General features: G+C 36.2%; 1 long non-coding RNA gene across 1 annotated transcript; it reads right to left on the bottom strand.

Annotated features, from left to right (window-relative positions):
- Positions 1-10,145: 10,145 nt before the first annotated feature.
- Positions 10,146-20,067, bottom strand: LOC114581009. Its single transcript, XR_003702807.1, has 3 exons — positions 20,026-20,067; positions 19,831-19,922; positions 10,146-10,161 (listed from the first exon to the last, which is right to left on the bottom strand). It is a non-coding gene; the product is annotated as an uncharacterized LOC114581009 (long non-coding RNA).
- Positions 20,068-22,574: the final 2,507 nt, after the last annotated feature.

Below are 22,574 nucleotides of genomic sequence, written 5' to 3'. Positions count from 1 at the left end.
CAAGACTTATTCATATCAGCTGTAAGAAAAAAATGCTGCAGAGCATTCCAGAAATCAGCCTGTATAATCTTCCAATAGCATTTGATGAATGAGTAGGTTATCCCGTCACTTCCAGGAGTTGTGAAGCCGCTTGTATGCTCAATCGCCAACTCCACTTCTGACAAAGAAAATTCCCTACTCAACAAGTTGGAGTCTTCTGCTGAGATAGAGTTCCAAGCATCAGGCCATCCATCAAAACAGATATCTCTTTGACGCCACTTGTGTCTGAAGAAATCCAGCAAAGTCTCTTCTATTCTATCTTGCTCTTCTTCCAGAAAACCATCTTTATTCTGGATGCACCTTATAAAGTTCTGATTTCTTCTAGCATTGGCATAAGAATGAAAGAATTTAGTATTATAATCACCCTCAGTGTTCCATTTAACTTTCGCCCGTTGACACCACCATGTATTCAGACGGGCCAACGTTGAATTCAGCTCGTTGATTTTGCATTTGAGAAGCCAGATATCCTATGCAGAAAGATTATCAACCTCAACTTCTCTAGTTTGGATCTCCAGAATTTCCATTTTTAACTTTTCTTTCAGCTGAGACAGACTCTTATATTTTTCTCTACTCCAAAAGAACACAGACTTGAGAGTTCTCTTCAGTTTATTATTAAGAATTTGAGGTGGATTCCCCTGAACCTTCGAGTTCCAGACTTTTTTAACAACTGTGAAAGAACCTGGATAACTTGCCCAAATGTCTTCAAACTTCATACTTCTCTTAGCTGTAGGAAAATTCTGAAAAAGCTTCAACATGATCGAACAGTGGTCAGAGGCCACTCTAGGTAAATGCTTAACCAACAGATGTTGAGATAAGTTTAAACCCGCAGGATTTACAAAGCATCTGTCCAGCCTTTCCAAGATTCGTTCACCACCATTTTTGTTGTTACACCAAGTAAATCGTGCTCCAATAAAGCCAATTTCATAAAGATCATTGCAAATTAGGAATTGTTTCATCTCTTTAGAGCCCAAAGAGAGATAAAACCTTCTTCCACCCCTCTTATCTTCCCTAGTGAGTAAATAGTTAAAGTCTCCATCCAAAATTAAAGGCACGTCAGTGTTGGAATATTTATTCAAGCTCTCCCACAAATTCCTCCTTCTACAAGTATCGGTGCTCCCATATATGGTTGCCACTCTCCATTTCCCTTTATTAGGGACTTCCAAATCACCAATAATAAATTGAGAAGAAAATTCTAGCATTCTGAAAGAAGAAATGTTCTTCTTCCAAAATACAACAATTCCACCTGAAAGACCAATGAAAGGGACATGTAGAAAATCCCATCCATTCCCAATTAAGGACACATCATCTTTATTATCAAAGAATTCCAATTTTGTTTCAAGTAACCCTACAAAAAAAGCATCATAATCCCTCACCACCTCTTTAAGATATAGAGAAGCCTTTCTCTTCCTGGCTCCTCTACAATTCCAAAAAATAAGGGAATCCATTAATAGTTAAGAGGGGAAGGATTCCCCACTTTGACCTTTAATTCTCCTTCTAACTTCCTGGCACGAGTAGCCAATTTAATGGGTCCTAAACTTTTCAATTGTTTAGTACCTTTAGGTTTCTTATTAAAAGCAGAGTAACAACTTTCCAAATTACTGTCAGATAAAATTTTAGCGGAATCTGAATCAGCATTAGATTTTAAGACTTCAACTTGAAAAACTTTATCTGTAGCAAGATTTCCTTCTTCCTCCACAGCTGAATTAAGAACATCAAATCTGTTGTTAATAATAAGAGAATTGACAGAATTCTTACCCATAACAACCGTGGGTTCTGAAACAGAATTGGTGGACGGATTAACAACTTCAGCTGAGGTACTAGATTCAATAGAAATTTTAGTACCATTCTCGACATCCTTAGCCATGCTGTCAAGATCTTTTATAACCTGAACCCCTTGTTTCTCAACATTGGCTTTAAACACACCAGAGTCAGCTACCACTTTTTCAGAGAAATCCACAGCTGGGAGATGGTTAACAGCATCACTAGATTTAGGAAAAGAGTCAATTATTGGGATTGTAACATCCTCCTTGCTAACAATATTGCTCTTTATATTTCTAATGAATGATTTTGGTTTAAAATTTCTGAAAGGTTTTTTCCCAATACTTGACATGTATCCAAGGTCCATATTTGTCTCCTAACTCTGCTGTAGAGTTTGCCAAATTCTCGTTAACAGCTGCAGGATCTACATACTTGGGTTGGACTTTATCAGCATCAGCCGTCTTGAAAGAATTCAAAGTACCATTAGAACAATTCAACTCCAGGTGACCAATCTTCCCACACCTGAAGCAAAATGTCAGTAATCTCTCATACTCAATGTTCTGATAGAATTTGCCTAAGCTGCCCTCCACCCAAACACTTAGAGGAAGCTTTTCATCCAGTTTGACCCAAACGCAAACTCTTGCAAATTCTCTCCTCCCCCATTGGAACATATTCCCATCAACCAAATAAGGTTTCCCTACCATGGATGCTGTTTTGCACACATTAATCTCATCCCAACATTGTAACGAGAGATTGGGGAAACGGATCCACATTGGAGCAGTAAGACCTTTGAAAGAATCAGGTGAAAAAGCTGGAGACCACTTGTCCATACCTACAATATTACCCTTCACAACCAAGGACCCGTAGTTAGAACTGATTCTAAGGCAGCAGGTTCTTCGAAGGCACAGAGAACCCAACCCATTCCTAGCATAGTTAAATGAAATTTACCGAAAATTCCCCACTGCTTCCTCAGATCTATGCTAATGATGTGAAATGGGATGTTGTCTCCAAAAATTTTCAGAACCAGGGATTTCTGTATTCTGTTAGAGTTGTCCAATTCATTACCAGTATGAAGCTTGACAATAGATCCATCTTCTAAAAAATCTTTACCAAGATCAAGATCAGAAACATTGATGTTGGATTTCTTAGTCCAGGCATTATTAACAGCAGAGTTTGATCCCAACTTAAGTGGCTCTAACATAGTTTCTTGAGAAGAGCAATTCCCAAGATCTCCATCGTTACAAACACGCGCCTTATGCAAATCCGAATCAATTTGGAAATTCAGAATTTTCCCTATATCTTCAATCTCCTTCAAGGTGGAAGGCTCCAAAATAGAACCATCAGATATAATGCCCTTGTCTTTCCCGATAACTTCAGGAAGCTTGGTAGGGAATTGATTATTCCCTTCCTTGATGACAAGGGGACGGCTGATCCTTGATTTGAATTCAAGACCAGGGTTGCCAAATGCAGGTGGAGAAAAACCCGCATCAAAACAAGAAAACTTCTTTGACAAAAGGGGTTGCACTTGACGAACGTTGAGAGAATCACCGGCTGAAGGTGGCCGGTGTCCCTCCGACGTCATTTGGACTTGAGCTTGAACAACAGAACAGATGACTATACTTGGACTGGACTCTAGCCAGAACTTGATTTTGAACTTAAAGAAATTTTGGACATAATCAAATCATATGACATGATATGATGTTCTTAATAGATAACACAACTTATTTGCAAAAAAGAATTGATAAGAGCTCTGCCTATACACTATGGTCTCTTTTAGTGACAACAAAAAACCTACTACACATACAATGTTCCATTTACAAGCAACCATAAAAAACTTGTGAACGCTCATGGATGGCTTTAAGCGATAACGAAGATCAATGAACCCATATCATTTAGACAATTCCAAGCAATTCATAAACAAGTGCAAGTTGGAATGTGATCTTCTCACAATCAATGCAAGTTGACATAAAGTGATAACAAATTCACTTACAAATCATACAGTGGCATAAAAAAAGGCATATGGTGTATACAACGGGTCACTTGTTAGTGATAATTAAGATATGCAATGGATGTATGGTGTTCATATTTTTTACTTCAACTTACAAGTCGATGAACACATGACTTGCAAGCAGAAGACAACACACTTGTGGCACATGTGAAGTCCTATGAATTGTTGTAGGAGATCGGCCGTACAAACAACATCTAGCTTACAAGTAGAAGGAAAAGTTTGTAATGACTATCAGGAAAATACAACAAATAACACTTATCTTACAATCTAGATCAGCATACAGATGAATATATCAACGTGCCTACAATCAAAGCCATTCATTAGTCAACATGTATGAAGGAACTGGTGATGGATACAACTCACCTCGGCAGTTTATGTTAATTAACGTCGCAATATCGTGGCAACATCGACTAGCTAGTTAAAAAAAAATGACAATCCCTTACAAATAGCTATGGGATACTTGTGATCATTCATGAATGATAATGGCATGCATCCAAATGAATATCAATCAACACCTCATGGTTAGCACTAATACATAATCATCTATATGGAATCTTGCAATTAAAGTCGATCAACTTGCAAGTACAATGATCCATCAAAGAAAGGTACAACAACAACATCAAGCCTTTGTCCCACTACTTGGGGTCGGCTACATGAATCCTTTTTCGCCATTGTGTCCAGCTCAAAGTCAAATTCTCATTTAAATCTAATAAACAAAGATCATTTCTAATATTTTCTAACCAAGTCTTTTTAGGTATACCTCTACCTTTCTTAACATAAGTCAAATCTAATACCTCAACCCATCAAAGAAAGGTGATTTGGAATAATTGCAATGAGGTCGAAGATGAATGCAAGAAGTTTGTCTTAAGTGCAATAACATATTTGCAAGTGATGATCGTTGGTAAACAATTAGTATGGTATTCTAGAGCCGACAATGATAGATATATAAAACCATTTGCAACAGTCCCCACATATATTGAAATGCATATAAAAGAATGCAATAATTTTACAGTCCACACACATAGGGAAGATGGAGAATGAATGCAGCAACATCTTGCAATCGATCACCACTCAATATCAAGTAAAGTACATCGGTCTTATGCAAGCAGAGGCGGATTGTACAAAATAAATGCAAGTTCCTACTAACAGTGGTAGAAGCTCAGCTATACACATAATATGCCATCTATAAGAAGGGTATAGGGAGCCTAAGACAAGCACGGAGATGCTTATATAGTTTGTAATAAGGTAGCGATAAACACACCGATTCTCTACCAGCCATGGTTTAAAATTGCGCAATATGAGGCTCGCCTTGAGGCCCGCCTTTGCGCAATTCCAGTAAAAAACGCCTCGATGCTTACGCCTCGTGTTTTTTTATGAGGCTTGCGCCTCAACTTGGTTGAGGCCCGCCTCGCCTCACTAGCATGAGGCTTACGCCTCACGCTATATATATTAAAACTTACATAAATCTTGAAGTAAATGCCCGACATTGGACTCTATATGAGAGGAGGAAGGGGAGAAACAGTTCATCATAATGATGATTCAAATGAAGAACCCCTTAGTGATGACAGTGCTGATGACTTATGAGTTCTTATGTGATATGTCATTGCTATTTATTTTTGGAAATTGAAATTATATTTTAATGAAAATAATACTGAGATTTGGGAAAGATAGAATTTTGAGTTGAACTATATTTCATATTGTATTATTATTGGGATATTTTGATTTCACTTCATATCTTATGCTTTTTTATGTTTTATATTATTCATTCATTAGTATATAAAAAAATTATCATTTTATGTTTACGCAATCTTTTGATTTTGAGGCTTACGCCTCGCCTCACGAATGACAAACGCCTCAATACCCGAATACGCAATTTTAAACATTGCTACCAGCAGAAGCAGATGATACATAACAAATACAAATGACTGCAAACCTCTATAGGCTATCATAGAAGGCCCATTAGATGTCCAAAATACCCCCGCACGTGCACCATAATTTGTATACACATAGGTAGACAAGGGGTAAGTATAATTACAAACACTTGTATAAACACTGGCGAGCGTGTTATTGGTACACACGTTACGTCAAGGGACGCTGCATGAGTTAATAAATTTGAACCCGATCCTCCTAAGCAAGTAAATAAGAGTCGACAAGGTTCAACCAATAATCACAAAATGCCCCCAAACACTCGCATGGGCCCCGACGAGCGTGTTTTAGATATAAACACGACGTCTAGGGATGCAGCACGGGTCAAAAAGTGAATTCAATTTTGAACCCGATCCTTCTATACAGATAAATAGGAGTCGACAAGGTTCGAACCAACAAACAAATATACGGTTGCTGCGACCAGTATATTTGTTTTAACTGCATTCATATTAGCCCTTCAAGGCCTATAACAATGAGAATTCACTAACAAATGCACAAAGCCTACGAAACCCGATCCTCCTAAGCAGCTAAATAGGAGTAGACAAGATTCAAATAATCAGATAAATATACGGTCACGAAGTTGATCGGAATATTTATTTTATACATTCATATTAGCCCTTCAAGGCCTTTAACAAAGAAAATTCGCAAACAAAGGCATGAAACCCGATCCTCTGTTAACAGCTCAACAGAGTTGATAAGGTTCATCCACAAAATAAAAATATTTTTAAATGGAAACGACCCCGAATAACACCCCTATGATGGCCATGTTGAATGTTTATCTCAACCGGAGGGGTTCACAAACAATTTCAAAATGTCATCCTGAATATCCAAAAATCTCAAAATCCAGATATTTAAAATTGAAATAAATTCATCAAACACTTAAAGCAAAATCCATCTACCCTCCGCAACAGTTTGCCGGGGTGGACAAATTGAAAACTACTTCAGCTCACAAAGAGCAAAATGCCTAGTCGAAAATATCACTAGGATCTATTCTCAAACAATCTCCTGCCAGTAAGGACGTGATACGTGTCCTCTGACCGGCAATTTTGCCGCCAAATAACACCGCAGGATAAACGGTTATGACCCGGGGCCCTCTGAACCGAGTGGTTTTGCCGCCAAATGACACCATGAAATACCGGTTATGACCAGAGTCAATACGTTCCTTAATAGCATCAAATCCTTGAGATATGAATCAATGGGATATGATTGATAGGGCACAAAGCCCTCTGTTAGCTAAGATGGATTCAAATTTGTCCCTTTAGACAAACATTCACCCCATGTCTACAAGGTCCCCTTGGACAAAGCAACCCATGGCTAGTGACAAGGATCCTTCTGTCAGGTTGGGTTGACTACCTCTTCTGACTAAGTAGACCAGGGATCATGATGGCTCAGGATGACGAAACCATGGGATCTTTCGATCCATCATCCATTCCCCACCATTCCTCTTTGAGTATGAGATGGTGAAATTTTTATTTTAAATATCAAATCTTCCAAAATTTCCAAACTTCCAAAATTTTCAAAATTCAAATCCATGCTGCTATTATATGCCAGATGCATGTATCTCTTTGTATCTGATTGACGACTAGCCTTAATCGAAAGTTCTCTCTCGTGATCGGAAGGGGTAATTAAATATAGGGGCTTGCGCCTATAGGAAACCAGAACTCATATCATAAAGTCCTCACAAAATGAGTGCGAAATCTTTGGGTAGTGTCTTATCTACAAACCCATCTGCCTTCCCAAAATTTACCCCGAAACTTAAATCCGCTAAAACCCCCATCGCAAAAGAAAAAGCACACACAACAGGCGGAGGCCGGGGCCGAATTTTCGGAGCCCACAGATTGAGGAAAAATTATATAGCTTTTGCTTTCAATGGGCACAGTCAACTTCAACGGCATCCACATAATAGAGGTGTCGTCTTTGTGGAATGAATAAGTATTAAGAAACCCATCATGCTTGGTTCTGCAGTCAAATTGTCAAGGGCCGTCGCAGCATTGTTTGGTCCCAGATATCTCATTTTCCTTCTTGAGCCAAGATAGTTTATATGGCTTCGGATGGGGTATAATTGGAAGATTTAATTTCTTCATTATTAAGGCTGGAAACCACATTCTCACATATTCTCTTATCAATTACAAGATTGCAAACCTTGCCTTGAACGATACACCGCATTCGGAAGATGCTGTGAAGAAGCCACTCATTCTCTTTTTCATATTGGATATTCAGGATGGGTTAAACTACCAGCAACTCTCAGTCATCAGCATATAAAATTTGCTCTCCGCCTGGATTCTTTGCTTAAATCATTGGGTATTATCAATTCTTTCACTGCTTCTACTACCAGTAAAACAATTCACCGATTTGGACAATATTATTCTCCATGCCCAAAGCTGTGGCATTTAAAACATTCCAAACAGGCAAATTTGCTGTTGTTGTTGGTCCTACCAGGCCTAGGAGACCTTCACGAATTAATCCTTCGGTTTGTCTACCTGACATAGAGTTCTTGAATCAAATTCCCCTAGGATTTTCGGTTCCCTTCCCAACCTATTTCTGCTATTTGTCAGGTCGCTGCTGTCTCTCCACTTTGAGAGCTAGATTGATGACACCCACAAGTGTCCAATAAAGTTGTAACTGAGCCACATTAGCAAAAAATAGAGGAATTGTATTCCACTCCGGCTCATTCAAGTTGCATTTCAAACCCAACTACTTGAATTCCATGACAAAGCTCTGAACAGAGAATTCTTGTTGTTGTAAATTATGTTGTCACATAAACATGTCTTGTCAATAGTTGTTCTGATAAGATTTTCCGCTGCATTTCCTTCTTCATCTTGGTCCAAGAGGTGATCTTGACTCTTCCTTCTCACTGCAGTGTTCGCTCTGAACTCTCCCACCATGGAGATGTGTTTTTCTTTAGCTTGATTATCACAAATTTAACGATGTGATATTACGGTACCTCTTTAATTCAAGAATTAATTCAACTTTTTATATTCAAATAAAGAATTCATCGGCATCTAATCTTCAAATTGATGAATTCGTCTAAACTCACCGCAAAAAGTTGTCAACTACTACAAAATGCTCATAAAATACACATTGAACCAGCACAGGAAAAAAATGAGAACAATTAGAAATTTTTTTCATTACTAGATGAATTTTATATATGTCATGGATCCTATTTATAATAAAAAAACAAATATACTTAATTTTCATAATCTGTTAGAATATGATCAAATACATCAAGTTTCATGAATTCCAGCACATAGGCATTTAAGGAAACAACCAAAAAAGAATCGCTTATTCTTACAATGCCCTAAAAACCCATAAAAAGCAAGAAAGAAACGTAAAACACATGTAGCAGTAACAGATACAATCCTAGGGAAAGGAAATACAATGTTTGCATCATTATTTTATTAGGGTTACTATATAAATAGTAATCCTTTTTACATTTTGTTAATAGATATCATATCACAAACTATGTACGCTAAAGCGTTTGAGTTGGCAAAAAGGTTTTGAATAATTAAGTGGATTTTCTTAGTTTGAGAATTGAATTTTCAATACAAATGTCCAATGAATGGAACAAAAGTGTTCAACAAAACAAAGGAGCATAAGCTTCAGTAATGCAATTATTTCATCATTGCACAGATAAATCTTCATGTGAAATACGGACCTCAAAGCCATGGTTTAAAATTGCGCAATATGAGGCTCGCCTTGAGGCCCGCCTTTGCGAAATTCCAGTAAAAAACGCCTCGATGCTTATGCCTCAAGTTTTTTTTATGAGGCTTGCGCCTCAACTTGGTTGAGGCCCGCCTCGCCTCACTAGCATGAGGCTTACGCCTCACGCTATATATATTAAAACTTACATAAATCTTGAAGTAAATGTCCAACATTGGACTTTATAGGAGAGGAGGAAGGGGCGAGAGCAGTTCATCATAATGATGATGAGGAGGAAGGGGCGAGAGCAGTTCATCATAATGACGATGATTCAAATGAAGAACTCCTTAGTGATGACAGTGCTGATGACTTAAGAGTTCTTATGTGATATGTCATTGCTATTTATTTTTGGAAATTGAAATCATATGTTAATGAAAAGAATATTGGGATTTGGGAAAGATAGAATTTTGAGTTAAACTATATTTCATGTTGTCTTATTATTGGGATATTTTGATTTCACTTCATATCTTATGTTTCTTTATGTTTTATATTATTCACTCATTAGTATATAAAAAATTTATCATTTTATGTTTACGCAATCTTTTGATTTTGAGGCTTATGCCTCAAAACGCCTTGAGGCTTACGCCTCGCCTCACGAATGAAAAACTCCTCAATACCTGAATATGCAATATTAAACATTGCTCAAAGCTTGGTAAATAGTGAAATACGGACCTCAAAGCTTCGCATCGCCAATATAGAACTCATCAACCATGTCAGTTGCATGCTGTGGGCTGCAAGAAACTGAAAAGAAAATAGGTAAATAGCCTAGTAGTTAAACGGATTTTCTATTTCAAGGCTTGTATACTCTTTGCAAGATGTATGATATATAACCACATGAAATGCCTTCTTCCTACTGAACACTGATGGAGTTTGAATCAAATATCTGCTTAAATGTTTTTGTTGCATTTAAAATTGAATAAATGTTAGCATAATTACAAAATCTAGTTAAAAAATCTCTGCATTAAACAACCAACGTGGAAGACAATCCATTTCCATTTCTAGTTACAGCAAATCAGGTAGGTCATACATGAAAAGCATGAACATTCTCAGCAAGTATGCTTCTAGTCATCTGCCTTCTTTCATTTAAAATCCCCCATTTGGGTCCTAAGAAAATTTTGCTGCCTTTCAGACATGCATTTTGGAGGCATATAACTCAGAAGGAAAACCAAACAATCAATGCATGGGAAGGTGATAAACTAATCATACCATATTCATCCGGAGTAAATTTTGCAGCCTTGTAGACAGAATCATTTTGAGATGCATGAGCAAAAGGAAACCAATCAATCAAGGCATTGGAAGACGTGTCAAAGACAATGACATAAGCTGGCATCAAGGATTTCAATGTCTTTTAAGTTTAGGAGATACTTAGAGCTGTGTAGATCGAGAGAGAGAGATCGAGATCGAGAGAGAGAGAGAGAGAGAGAGAGAGAGAGAGAGAGAGAGAGAGAGAGAGAGAGACCCTTGATGTAAAACAGATATTGGGGGGCTCAGGGGGAATCTTGTACAGGGGGGAGGTGGCGTCATTTGAAATTTGAATTTCAAACTAAATGGAAAAGGGAGAGAATGGGTACTTAATTAATCCCTTAAATAGAGTTCTATTTATTTGGGAAGGAATTAATTAAAATAGGAGAGAGATTGGGGGCCTTAATGGAGAAACATTAATTAAGTAGGGAGAGGAGATAGGAGAGAGGGGGCGGCTGGTAGAGAGAGGAGAGGGTTTAGGGAAAGAGAATCAAAGTGGGCCTTGATTGAAATCTGAAATTGAGGAAAATTAATTGAAATCAAATCTAATCAGAAATTTAATTGAACCTAATTTAAACAACTTTTCTAAAATAAGAATCCTAATTTAGGAAACAAATTCAAATTAATTTAAATTTTGAATTCGAATTCATTTCCAAATTAAGATATATAAAATAGGAAGGCTTTGAATACAAGATGAAATTGTGGGAGCAAATAGGGGAAAAAAGGTGGTCGGCGGCTATGAAGGTATTAGGGTTAGGGTTTGTGAGGGTTTTGGCAGTTTGGAGGGAGGGGGGGATAGCAGGTTAGACTTAGGAGGGGGATGGGGTTCGGTGGGGAAGTAGAGAGGGTTGTGGGAAGAGGCCGGCCGATTTGGGTGGAGGGGATGAAGCTAGCAAGATTGGAGGAGGATGGAGATTGCAATCAGAAAAAAATAAGGAGAAACGAAAACAAAGAAACCTGTGAGCCCGGACACTTCCTGTGGCTGACAGGTGTTGTGTTGTCCTTCTCCAAGGGACTTCAACCCACGAGCCCGGACCCATCTTACGGTTGGTGGAAAATACGATTCCCTCCCATAGGGATCTCACCTAATCCTCCCAAGGTACAAAAGTGCAGAACAAAATTTTTATTAAAACACCATCATACTATTACATGAGCAAGGGTCTCTATATATAAGCCTCAAAAATAAAAGAAACTAAAATAAGACGATCATGCCCCTAGGGCTTACATAAGATTAAACCCTTAAGGGTAAAAATAGAAAATGCATAATTAAAATAAAAATTACAAATAAAAAATTAAGATAATGTAGGAGGATCACGACCGTCGATCTTCACCTCCTCCTCAGATAGGCATGGATAGTTGGATGTCCGCATCATTCTCTCGGTGTGAAAAAGAGCCCGACTCCATTAAGTTCACTTCCCAGGTGAGCAACTATGCTCTGATACCAAACTGATGTAGAACGGATATTGGGGGGAGGGGGTCATTTGAAATTTGAATTTCAAACTAAATGGAAAAGAGATGGAAGGGGTACTTAATTAATCCCTTAAATGGAGTTCCCTTTTTTTGGGAAGGAATTAATTAAATATGAGTGAGATTGGGGGCCCTTAATGGAGAAGCATTAATTAAGTAGAGAGAGGAGATATGAGAGAGGGGGTGGCGAGTAGAGAGAGGAGAGGGTTTAGGGAAAGTAAATTAGAGTGGGCCTTAATTGGAATCTGAAATTGAGGAAGATTAATTGAAATCAAATCCAATCAGAAATTTAATTGGATTTAATTTAAACAACTTTCCTAAAATAAGAATACTAATTTATGAAACAAATTCAAATTCAAATTAATTTGAATTTTGAATTTGAATTCACTACTAAATTAAGATGTATAAAATAGGATACAAGATGAAATTATGGGAGTCTATGGGAGAAAGAAGGTGTCTGACGGCTATGGAGGTATTAAGGTTAGGATTTGTGAGGGTGTTGGCGGTTTGGAGGTTGGGGGAAGATGGCCGATTAGGTTAGGAGGGGGATGGGGAATTTTGTTGGGGAAGAAGAGAGGATTGTTGGAAGAGGCCGCCGGGTTTGGGTGGAGGGGATGAAGCCGGCTGGATTGGAGAGAGGATGGAGATGGAGATTATAAAAAAAAATAAAGAGAAACAAAAACAAAGAAAATTGTGAGCCCGGACGCTTCCTGCGACTGACGAGTCTTCTGTTGCCCTTCATTAAGGGACTTCAAACCATGAGCTCAGACCCATCCTGCGGCTGGTATAAAATATGATTCCCTCTCATAGGGATCTCACCTAAGTCCTCCTAAGGAACAAAAGTGCAAAACAAAATTTTTATTAAAACTCCATCATACTATTACACTAGCAAGAGCCTCTATATATAATCCAGAAATAAAAGAAACTAAAATAAGAGGATCATACCCCTAGGGATTACATAAGATTAAACCCTTAAGTAAGAGTAAAAATAGAAAATGCATAATTAAAATAAAAATTACAAATAAAAATTTAAGATAATGTAGGACGATCACGGTCGTCGATCTTTAGCTCCTCAGATAGGCATGGACGGTTGGATGTCTGCATCAATCTTATCCAAGGCTTTTAAGGCTTAGGTTTTACATCTTTAGAGAGCCCCATAACCACAAGTTGCATCTTGCAATTATCACCTGGGTCTCATTCCAAAAGACATCAACACTTATCATAAACAAGAAGCTTGTTCTAAATAATGTTTGATTTTATTGAAAATTTAAAATTCAAAAAGTAAGATCAAGATTTTATTCAATATTATAGCAAAATAAAGTTGCAGAAAAAAAAAGATGGCCACCTTCTTGCCTCCACCCATGCACTTTTATTCCACCACAATGAACCCAAATCCTATTGGGGTGAAGCCCTTTCGACTGCCACATATCTCATAAACAGATTACCTTAAAAAATCTTGAGACTAAAAACACTAATGAATATCTTATTCTTTTTTTACCCTAAAGTCCGAACTCATAACAATCACACCCAGAATCTTTGGGTGCACTGCATATATTCAAATTCATAGGCAAATTAGCAAAAAAATTAGATATAAGAGCACTAAGTGTAACTTTGTTAGAAATTCATCCACCTAGAGAAGTCATAAGTACTATCACCCCACCACCCAAAAAAGATCCTTTTAACTGTTGGCATCACTTTTGACAAATAAAAACCCTATTTAACCAAACCTTATCTTCAGGGGGAGACTAAAACTGAAGTGAGGAAAGTGAGCTTGCCCCAATTGACTTTCCAGCTTCACCTCAAATCGATCCACCCAAATCTAAAACCAAAGTCAGGGAAATTAAGGACAAAGTTATTATGGATAAAATGAGATTTGGATATATATATTCCATGCATAGTTGCATACAAATCCAAACTAAGCTTCAGAGAATATCCAAGAATCTGACCTGTCCCCTAAAATTGAGGTAAAAATAAGTTCACCTAAAAAACCTCCTGTGCACCTCGTAACCAACTTTGTATCCCTACATAATTTCTCACCTTCACACAAAATTTTCCAAGTTACAATAAATAATATTCATATTCCTAATAATATTTTTGAGGCCTTACTGACAAAAATTGAAAGTGTCATGAATGATGAAATACAAGTCCTGAAAAAGATTAATACCTAGGAGATCACCAATCTACAATAAGAAAAAAAACCAGTCAGTTGTAAATAGGTGTTCTCTATGAAATATAAGCTAATGGTACACAAAAATATATATATAAGGCAAGATTGGTACCAGAAGGATACACTCAGACGTTCAAGATTGACTAACATGAACTTTTGCACCTGTGGCTGTGGACCTCTGAAAGAGCACCGCTCGTGGGGTACGAACGCAGAGGGTACGGCCGCACTATCCCGTATGACAAAACGAACGTAGGCCTCTACACTCGACACGAACAGGTCGACATATTGGATCGTGCATACGACTAACCATTGCGGATAGAGTCTCTCCCCAACACACCCCGATGGGTAGTAATATACCCGACCTAATCACGGGTTTCCCCCACCCGATACGACAGCTCGGGTGGGGTTTAGTAGATGTGGGACTGAGTCTCCCACGGGCGTAAGCCCCCGTGGTTAATTACATCCCAGGCCGGAGCCCGAAAAGACTCTCGATTAAGGATCATACATTATCCTTTCCAAAATTGAGATTGGCATGAGGGTATAAACTAAGAAGTCCTACTCAAAAGAGAAGAAGGGTCCCAAAGGGCTAAATCAACATGCGTGGTTCACACCAGCACTCGGACCTAGGACACTAAAGAGAAATTGGAGAAAATAAAAGATCAAGCAATCGACACATGCGTGAGAGAAAAGATGGAGGTAACATCATCCTATGATGCAGATAAGTAGGATTTATAGTCCCTGGAGAGGAGAGACCTACCTACTATTTAGGCTTACTACGAGACCGAGTGTAGTAGTCTCGGATCCTAGATCTAGGTTGGGTTTAGTGTTCTACACACACAAACACCCGTGTCCTAACTAATGCAATGCAGAACCTGGACTTACCCCGACCTGGATTGGGGAGTCAGCTAACCATTTAATTACTTTAAAACCATAATGTCAAGTCAATTATGTGAGATGGGTAGGTGGTACAGTTTCAAGAAATAGGACTGACATCTAGAGAGTTTCTTAATTGGTCATGGACTTATATTGGGTAAATGCTCCTAACTAATGCAATTAAAATTTTATTTAGTTGGTTACTAATGTAATGCATGCTAGTTGAAGTTTCCAAATCAGGTATGCATAAGATTTTAAAAAAATAGGCTTTTAGAAAATAATTTTTAGAAAAGACTGGGTCTCCCTAGGTCCGACACTTTATCCTCATAGGCTAGATTATCCGGACTCTACCCGCATGCAGGGAGATGTCTTATTAAAAGGAGAAATAAGAATGCATTAATATGCATGCGACCCTGGACGATTCCGGCAGTTCCCTAAGTTCGTTAAGTTTCCATATTATTTAAACTTAAATTTTTAGATATTAGTTATGAGTATAAAATATTTTATAATCCTTATAAGAGCCTAACGAAATCCAGGCTAAAACAAAATCGGCATGCAATAAATAAACATAGAAAAAGCAAGTAATTTCTAATGCGCAATCAGGTAAGCACATCAATATAAATCCAACAAATCAACTAAATATTCATAGACAAACTGCCCTTATTACAAACTAGGGTCTGCAAAAAATAAAGTGGCCGAGCACCACTGCCAACAACTCGGATTTCTAAGCCTATGACAGAAGCAAATGGTTTTGAGTGGGATATTAGGTCTTCAATCTTCAGTCTTCAGTCTTCTTCTCCTTGGACTCCTTGGAACTCTTCTCCTTGGACTCCTTGGATCATCTTCCTTGGACTCCTTGGATCTCTCCTCCTTAGACTCCTAGAATCCGTCGTGGCTTGAATATCCAAATGAAGAGACAATTACCCCTTTAGGTAGTATTTCCTTTTCTCTTTGGATATCTAAAGTCATTCAACTCGATCTTTCAAATGCAAGAAGACTCTCCCCTTCAGGGATGCCTTCTTCTTTTGGAATTCGAGTTGAATAAGAATATCCACACTCAAAGTACACCTTCACGACTCTTTATAATATTACAAATTTTATATTAATTGAAAAACAGTAAATTTTAAAGTCCCTACAAGGTTATCATAATAAAAATCATCTCAAGCAGTTTATATAAAATTCAAACCAATCCATTGAAGTTGTGTCAAGTCATACTCTTAATTATGAGGGCTAAGCAGTCCACCTGTAGCAGTTATAATTATTTTATTTAGCCATTAATTATTTAGGGGGGCTGAGCAAGCACCAGCATAAGACAATGTCAGAAATCATGATAATGCCCCCTTTTAGCATTGCATGAGCATGACCACCTGCAAGAAGAATAGTGCATATATATATATATATATATATATATATATATATATATTATTGATGCTCCTAACCTAAGATAGATCTAATGCCCATCACTTCATATCCAGAGTGCAATAAAAGTAAGCAAACACAGCAATTCAATTCATCACAACATGCAGTGAAAACTATGGAAAACTCCGGAACACAACAGAAAGAAATAAACACCGGCCTAGCCTAAGTCTAGAAGTGGTTCCCTAGCAAACAATTCTAAGTTTAAGGCTTGTGTGGCTTGGATATGTCCTAAGCTGGGTAGTTAGCTAAATTTGCCTAAGGTTCATGTTTGTTAAAGGCCAGACAAAGAAACTTTTAGTTAAAGTTCAAATATTATAGAAAAAATACTCAAAGTAGCAAATCCAAACAGAAATCTGTTAGAAAAGCAAAACCAATTCTGGAAATAATTTTAAAATAAAATAGATATTTTTCTGAAAAATATTCAAGGGGTCATACGTAAATCCGATTTAAAAACGGGAAGGTTATGAATTTTGAAGATTTAATAACAAATTAGACTAACTTTAAGATAGTTTTAAAATAATAGTATTAAAAAAATTATAAATAAGGTTAATTTAAATAATGTGATTTCTGAAATATAATACAAATTTAATAAATAATGAAGCAATAATCTCAAAATAATGATAATAATTAAAAAAAACTTAAATAATAATAACAAGAAAGTATATAGAATTATCTAAATATATAATGGTAAATCATCAAGTTTAAATAATAATTAATTAAAACAATTAAAAAATAATAATGTTAACCAACATATAAAGATTATTATAATAGTTCCAAAATAATGACATAATAATAGTAATAATAATAATAATAATAATAATATAATTGAAAATAACTTTAACCATAAAGTAATAATAATAATAACAATAATTAAAACATAATTATAATAACATTAAAACAGTAAAACATAGTGGTCAACAATAATATATTATAATATTATTAATAATAATAAGATAATAATAAAAAAAACAAATTAAAATAAAAGTCATTTTTACTGTTTTATTAATATTCAAAAATATACATAACATTTTTAATTAAAAAAAATTTAAAATAACGGGGCCGCGAATACGAACAATTCGAGGTATTGCACGTATTTTTTGGCCCAATATTGAAATTTTTGGCAAATTTTTAAGTGAAAACAGCTTTAAAATATTTAAAATAAAAAAAAGCAGGAAAAACCACGGGCTGCCATTTGGCACAGTCGGATTGGCCAGCGGGACTGCGGCCAATCATTGGTTGGCGGCGCAATGATTGTGCCTCCGACCAATGATTGTGACAATGATGCCGCAAGCATGGCTCATTGTGAGTATCCTGCACTTACTACCAATTAATTATAACTGGCATCTAGAACAACTAGATGTCAAAAATGCATTCCTATATGGGGACTTCGAGAAAGAAAATAAGTATTGAGATTTCACCAGGATTCAAGAAAAAATCTGGGGGTGACAAAGTGTGTATGTTAAAAAAGACTATATAGGTTAAAGTAATCACTTAGAGCTTGGGTTGAAAGATTCTTAAAAGTTATGCTACTAAATGGTTATCGCAGAGCCAAGGGGACCATACATTATTCTTCAAGCACTCTGACTTAGGGGTAGTCATAGTTTTGTTAGTTTATATGGATGATATTATCTTGACAGGGAATGATGAAAAGGAGAACGTGATTCTAAAGAAATATATTGCCAAGAAATTTGAGATAAAAAAACTTGGTAGATTGAAATGTTTTTTAGGAATTGAAGTGACCAACTCCAGCAAAGGAATCTTCATTTCACAACAGAAATACATTACTGATCTTCTTAAAGAAACAAGTAAACTAGCTTGTAAACTAGCATCAACACACCAGTAGATCCAAATATCAAATTGGAGGAAGCTAAAAAGGATCCAAACATAGATAAGAGAGCATATCATAGACTTGTGAGTAAATTGATCTACCTTTCTCACACTATAGCATATATAGCCTTTGTTGTAAGCATAGTTAGACAATTCATGTAGAATTCAAAGCATACTCACATGCAAGCAGTAGACAGAATACTGCACTACTTCAAGGGAAATCAAAGGAGGATTCTCTTCATAAGAGAATGTGGAAAAACCCCAGAAGCTTATACTGAAACAAATTACGCAAGATCACCAGCAAATAGATGATCTACCTCAAGAACTGCACATTCCTTGGAGGAAACATAGTTACATGGAGGAGCAAGAGACATAATGTGGTGACAAGGTCTAATGCAAAGGCAAGTTTTAGAGTTATGACCTCAGGCATATATGAGCTAAAATGGATCAAGATAATGCTAGAAGACCTTAAGGATCAAGGGGGAATAACCCATGAAGCTACATTGTGACAAAAAATCATCAATCAACATTAGCTTACAATCCACTTCAACATGACAGGACCAAGCATATAGAAGTGGATAAAAATTTCATACATAAGAAATTGGATAGTAAACTTATTTGTATTTATCATATCTTATCAAAAGATCAACTTGCAGATATTTTTATCGAATTACTTGATAACTCTACCTTTATGAAACTAATTAACAAGCTGTAAATGGCAAATCTGTATTGCCCAGCTTGAGGGGGAGTGTCCAATATTGTCCTAGCCATCCCTTCCCTCTTGATTCCATGGCCAACATGGGGATTCGTGGGAGGGTCACCTACACCAATCTCCTTCCATATTTAGGTGGCTGATTTAGGATAGATTATATTAGTAAAATTATGCATTATTCTGTAATTATTTGCTTCATTATTAAGATATATTATATAGATTTATAAATAGGGAGAGCTTTATGCAATAAAATTAAGCATTTTTCCTCTCCAATTCTTTGAATTTAACAATAATATAGTCCTCAATCATCGAACCCTAGTGTTCATCTAATATCTTGGGTATCGGATTCTCAATTGTTATACTCTCAAGTCCTTAGCAGCTATTCCCCAATGCTCCCTTGGTTCTCAGTTAAAAGAGACTTTGGTTTCTATCAACCTAGGAACAAAGTTGTGCCCTGATCACCTGCAACTCTTCTAGATGATGTGTTAATAAGTAAAGGTGGTCATGGGGGCATCTCGATAATGCCTAATTGAACCTTAAATAAGGCGGGCCAAATATATTGCCCACAATTTATATGCTCACAATATTAATTAAAAGTCATACAAGAAAAATGTTTGAGGATGAAAAATGGAATATAATGTCCAAGAAGTTATAATTTGATCTATAATAATTTGAACTATAACAGGTGCAAACCCAAAAAAGCCCTCAGTTGAATCGCCTCCAGCATGATTCAAAATGGCATCCCCGCCTGGATGTTCTTCCACATATGGAGTTACATTATATACCTGCATGGGGAGAACAAATTGCAATATAGTTTCAGTGATTTAGCACAGAAGATCGGGAAATGGTAACTTGGATAGAAATTAAAAGCAAGTCTTAAAACAGAACCTAGTCTTTGACAATAATCCAGCAGTCATCCCTCTTATTATGTTTTCAGTTTCTAAAGACAAAAAGGACAATAAAAAAAATTGAGACTTGTAGTGGCATCAGCAAATAAAAAGTTAGGTGATACACTTCTATCAGCAAGATTTTTAGGATTGTTTGGTTCATTGTTGCATTGATAGCAATGTCATCTAGATAACAATACTATTTATCAAAAACAATATATTAGCTTTATTTTATTTTATCTAAACTATTTGATGGCCTGAAAAGTTTTATTAAAACTACTGTGCCAGGTCCCAAGTCCTGGATGAGAAAAGTGAAGGGTTGTGTTAGGTAGTCGACAACCAACATAAAACTTATCGAATAATAATGATATAAATCCTTTAATAAATTGTGTTAATGCTAGGGCGTCCCCTGGAAGCGACGCGCTGTATGGTCTGAATACAGTGGCAAGTGTGCAAAGGCCGCTGCACCGGCGCCCAGGTGCAGTGTTAAATAGGCAAGGGTTCCCACATCAAGGACGGATGTAAGCAAAGAAGCTAGTCCATGAAACTAAAATTAGGATAGGAACTTGGAATATAGGTTCTCTTACAGGAAAATTAATAGAATTAATAGATATTATGATTCATATGAAGATAAATATTTTGTGCATTCAGGAAATTAATAGTTTAGGATTTAAACTTTGGTATTCGGGTAGGAGTCGTACTAGAAATGGTGTAAGTGTTATTATAGATAAGAGTTTGAATAATAATGTTATAAAAATTAATATGATTGAATATAGAATTATAGTTTTAAAGATTGTTGTTGATGATAAGATTGTTAATTTTATAAGTGCTTATGCTCCTCAAGTAGGTTTGGATATGAGTTCTAAATTAAATTTTTGGAATGACTTAGAAAAATTATTACAAAATATATTTCTAGAAGAAAGTTTTTGTTGGAGGAGATTTAAATGGGCATGTTGGTAGAGAGGTAGATGATTTTAAAAGCATTCATGGTGGCTATGGTTTTGGAACAACAAATGAAGGTGGCAAGACCATATTAGATTTTTGTTTAGCTTATGATTTTTAAATTGCTAATACCTTATTTAAGAAAATGAATGAGCATCTCATCACTTATAAAAATGGATATAGTATAACCCAAATTGACTATTTTCTTATAAGAAAATTAGATCGTTTACATTGCAAAAATTGTAAAGTTATTCTGAGTGAAAATTTATGTACCAAACATCGATTATTAGTTTGGACTTTAAGATAAAGGAACAAATAATAAAAAATAAAGTAAAATTATATTCTAGGATTAGATTGGGGCATTTAAAGAATATTAACAAAAATATTTTTTAGAGTAAGATTTTAGATCTTAAGATTTTATCTGTGCATGAGGATGCTAATGTTATGTGGGAAAAAGTGGCTAGTAATATTAAGAATATTGCAAAAGATGTGTTTGGAGTATCAAAGGGAAAAGTATTTAATAGTAAAAATAGTTGGTGGTGGAATCCAAATGTGCATGGATTAAGAATAAGAAGATTTGTTATAAAAATTAGTTTAATTTTAAAAATTCTGATAACTGGGAAAAAGTTAGAGAGGCTTTAAATAAAATGAAGGGTGGAAAAGCTGTTGGACCTGATGATATTCCAATAGAGGTGTGGAAATGCTTAGGAGATGAAGGGATTTCTTGGCTTACTAAACTTTTTAATACTATTTTGAAGACTAAAAAGATGCCAGATGAGTGGAGAATGTGTGTTAATTCCTATTTTTAAGAATAAAGGTGATGCACAGGATTGCACGAATTATAGAGGTATTAAGTTAATGTGTCATACTTTAAAACTATGGGAGTGAGTTTTGGAGCATAGGTTGCGGCGTGATACTAATGTTTCTCAAAATCAATTTGGATTTATGCCGGGTAGGTCGACTATGGAAGCCATACATTTATTCAGAGGTTTGATGGAAAAATATAGAGGAAATAAGGAGGATCTATATATGATATTTATTGATTTAGAAAAAGCATATGATAAAGTTCCAAGAGAAGTGCTATGGAGAGTTCTTGAAAAGAAAGGAGTCAATAATGCTTATATTCAAATCATTAAAGATATGTATGCAGGAGCTATTACTTGTGTTCAAACACAAGGTGGTTTGACCAAGTATTTCCCTATTTCGGTTGGGTTACATCAAGGATCAGCCTTAAGCCTATATCTTTTTTCTTTAGTCATGGATGTTCTCACTAGACATTTGCAAGAGGATGTACCTTGGTGTATGCTTTTTGCTGATGATATTCTTCTTGTTGATAAGACTAGAGAGGGAGTTGAAGGTAAACTTGAATTATGGAGGTCAACCTTAGAGTCTAAAGGTTTTCGCTTGAGTAGATCTAAAACAAAATATATGGAGTGTAATTTTAGTAGTAATAGACATAGTGAGGGGATTTTGACTTTGGGCGATCAAGTCATTAATAAGAGTACACATTTTAGATATCTTGGATCTTGTTCAGAGTGATGGTGAAATAGATGGAGATATAATCAGCAGAATTCAAGTTGGACGGTTGAAGTGGAGGAATGCATCGGG

Source organism: Dendrobium catenatum, unplaced genomic scaffold (genome assembly GCF_001605985.2).
Source record: "Dendrobium catenatum unplaced genomic scaffold, ASM160598v2 fragScaff_scaffold_1470, whole genome shotgun sequence".
In the NCBI taxonomy this organism is placed as follows: domain Eukaryota; kingdom Viridiplantae; phylum Streptophyta; class Magnoliopsida; order Asparagales; family Orchidaceae; genus Dendrobium; species Dendrobium catenatum.
The sequence above is the reverse complement of the archived record's forward strand: the minus strand, read 5'-3'. Positions and strand labels throughout refer to the sequence as shown.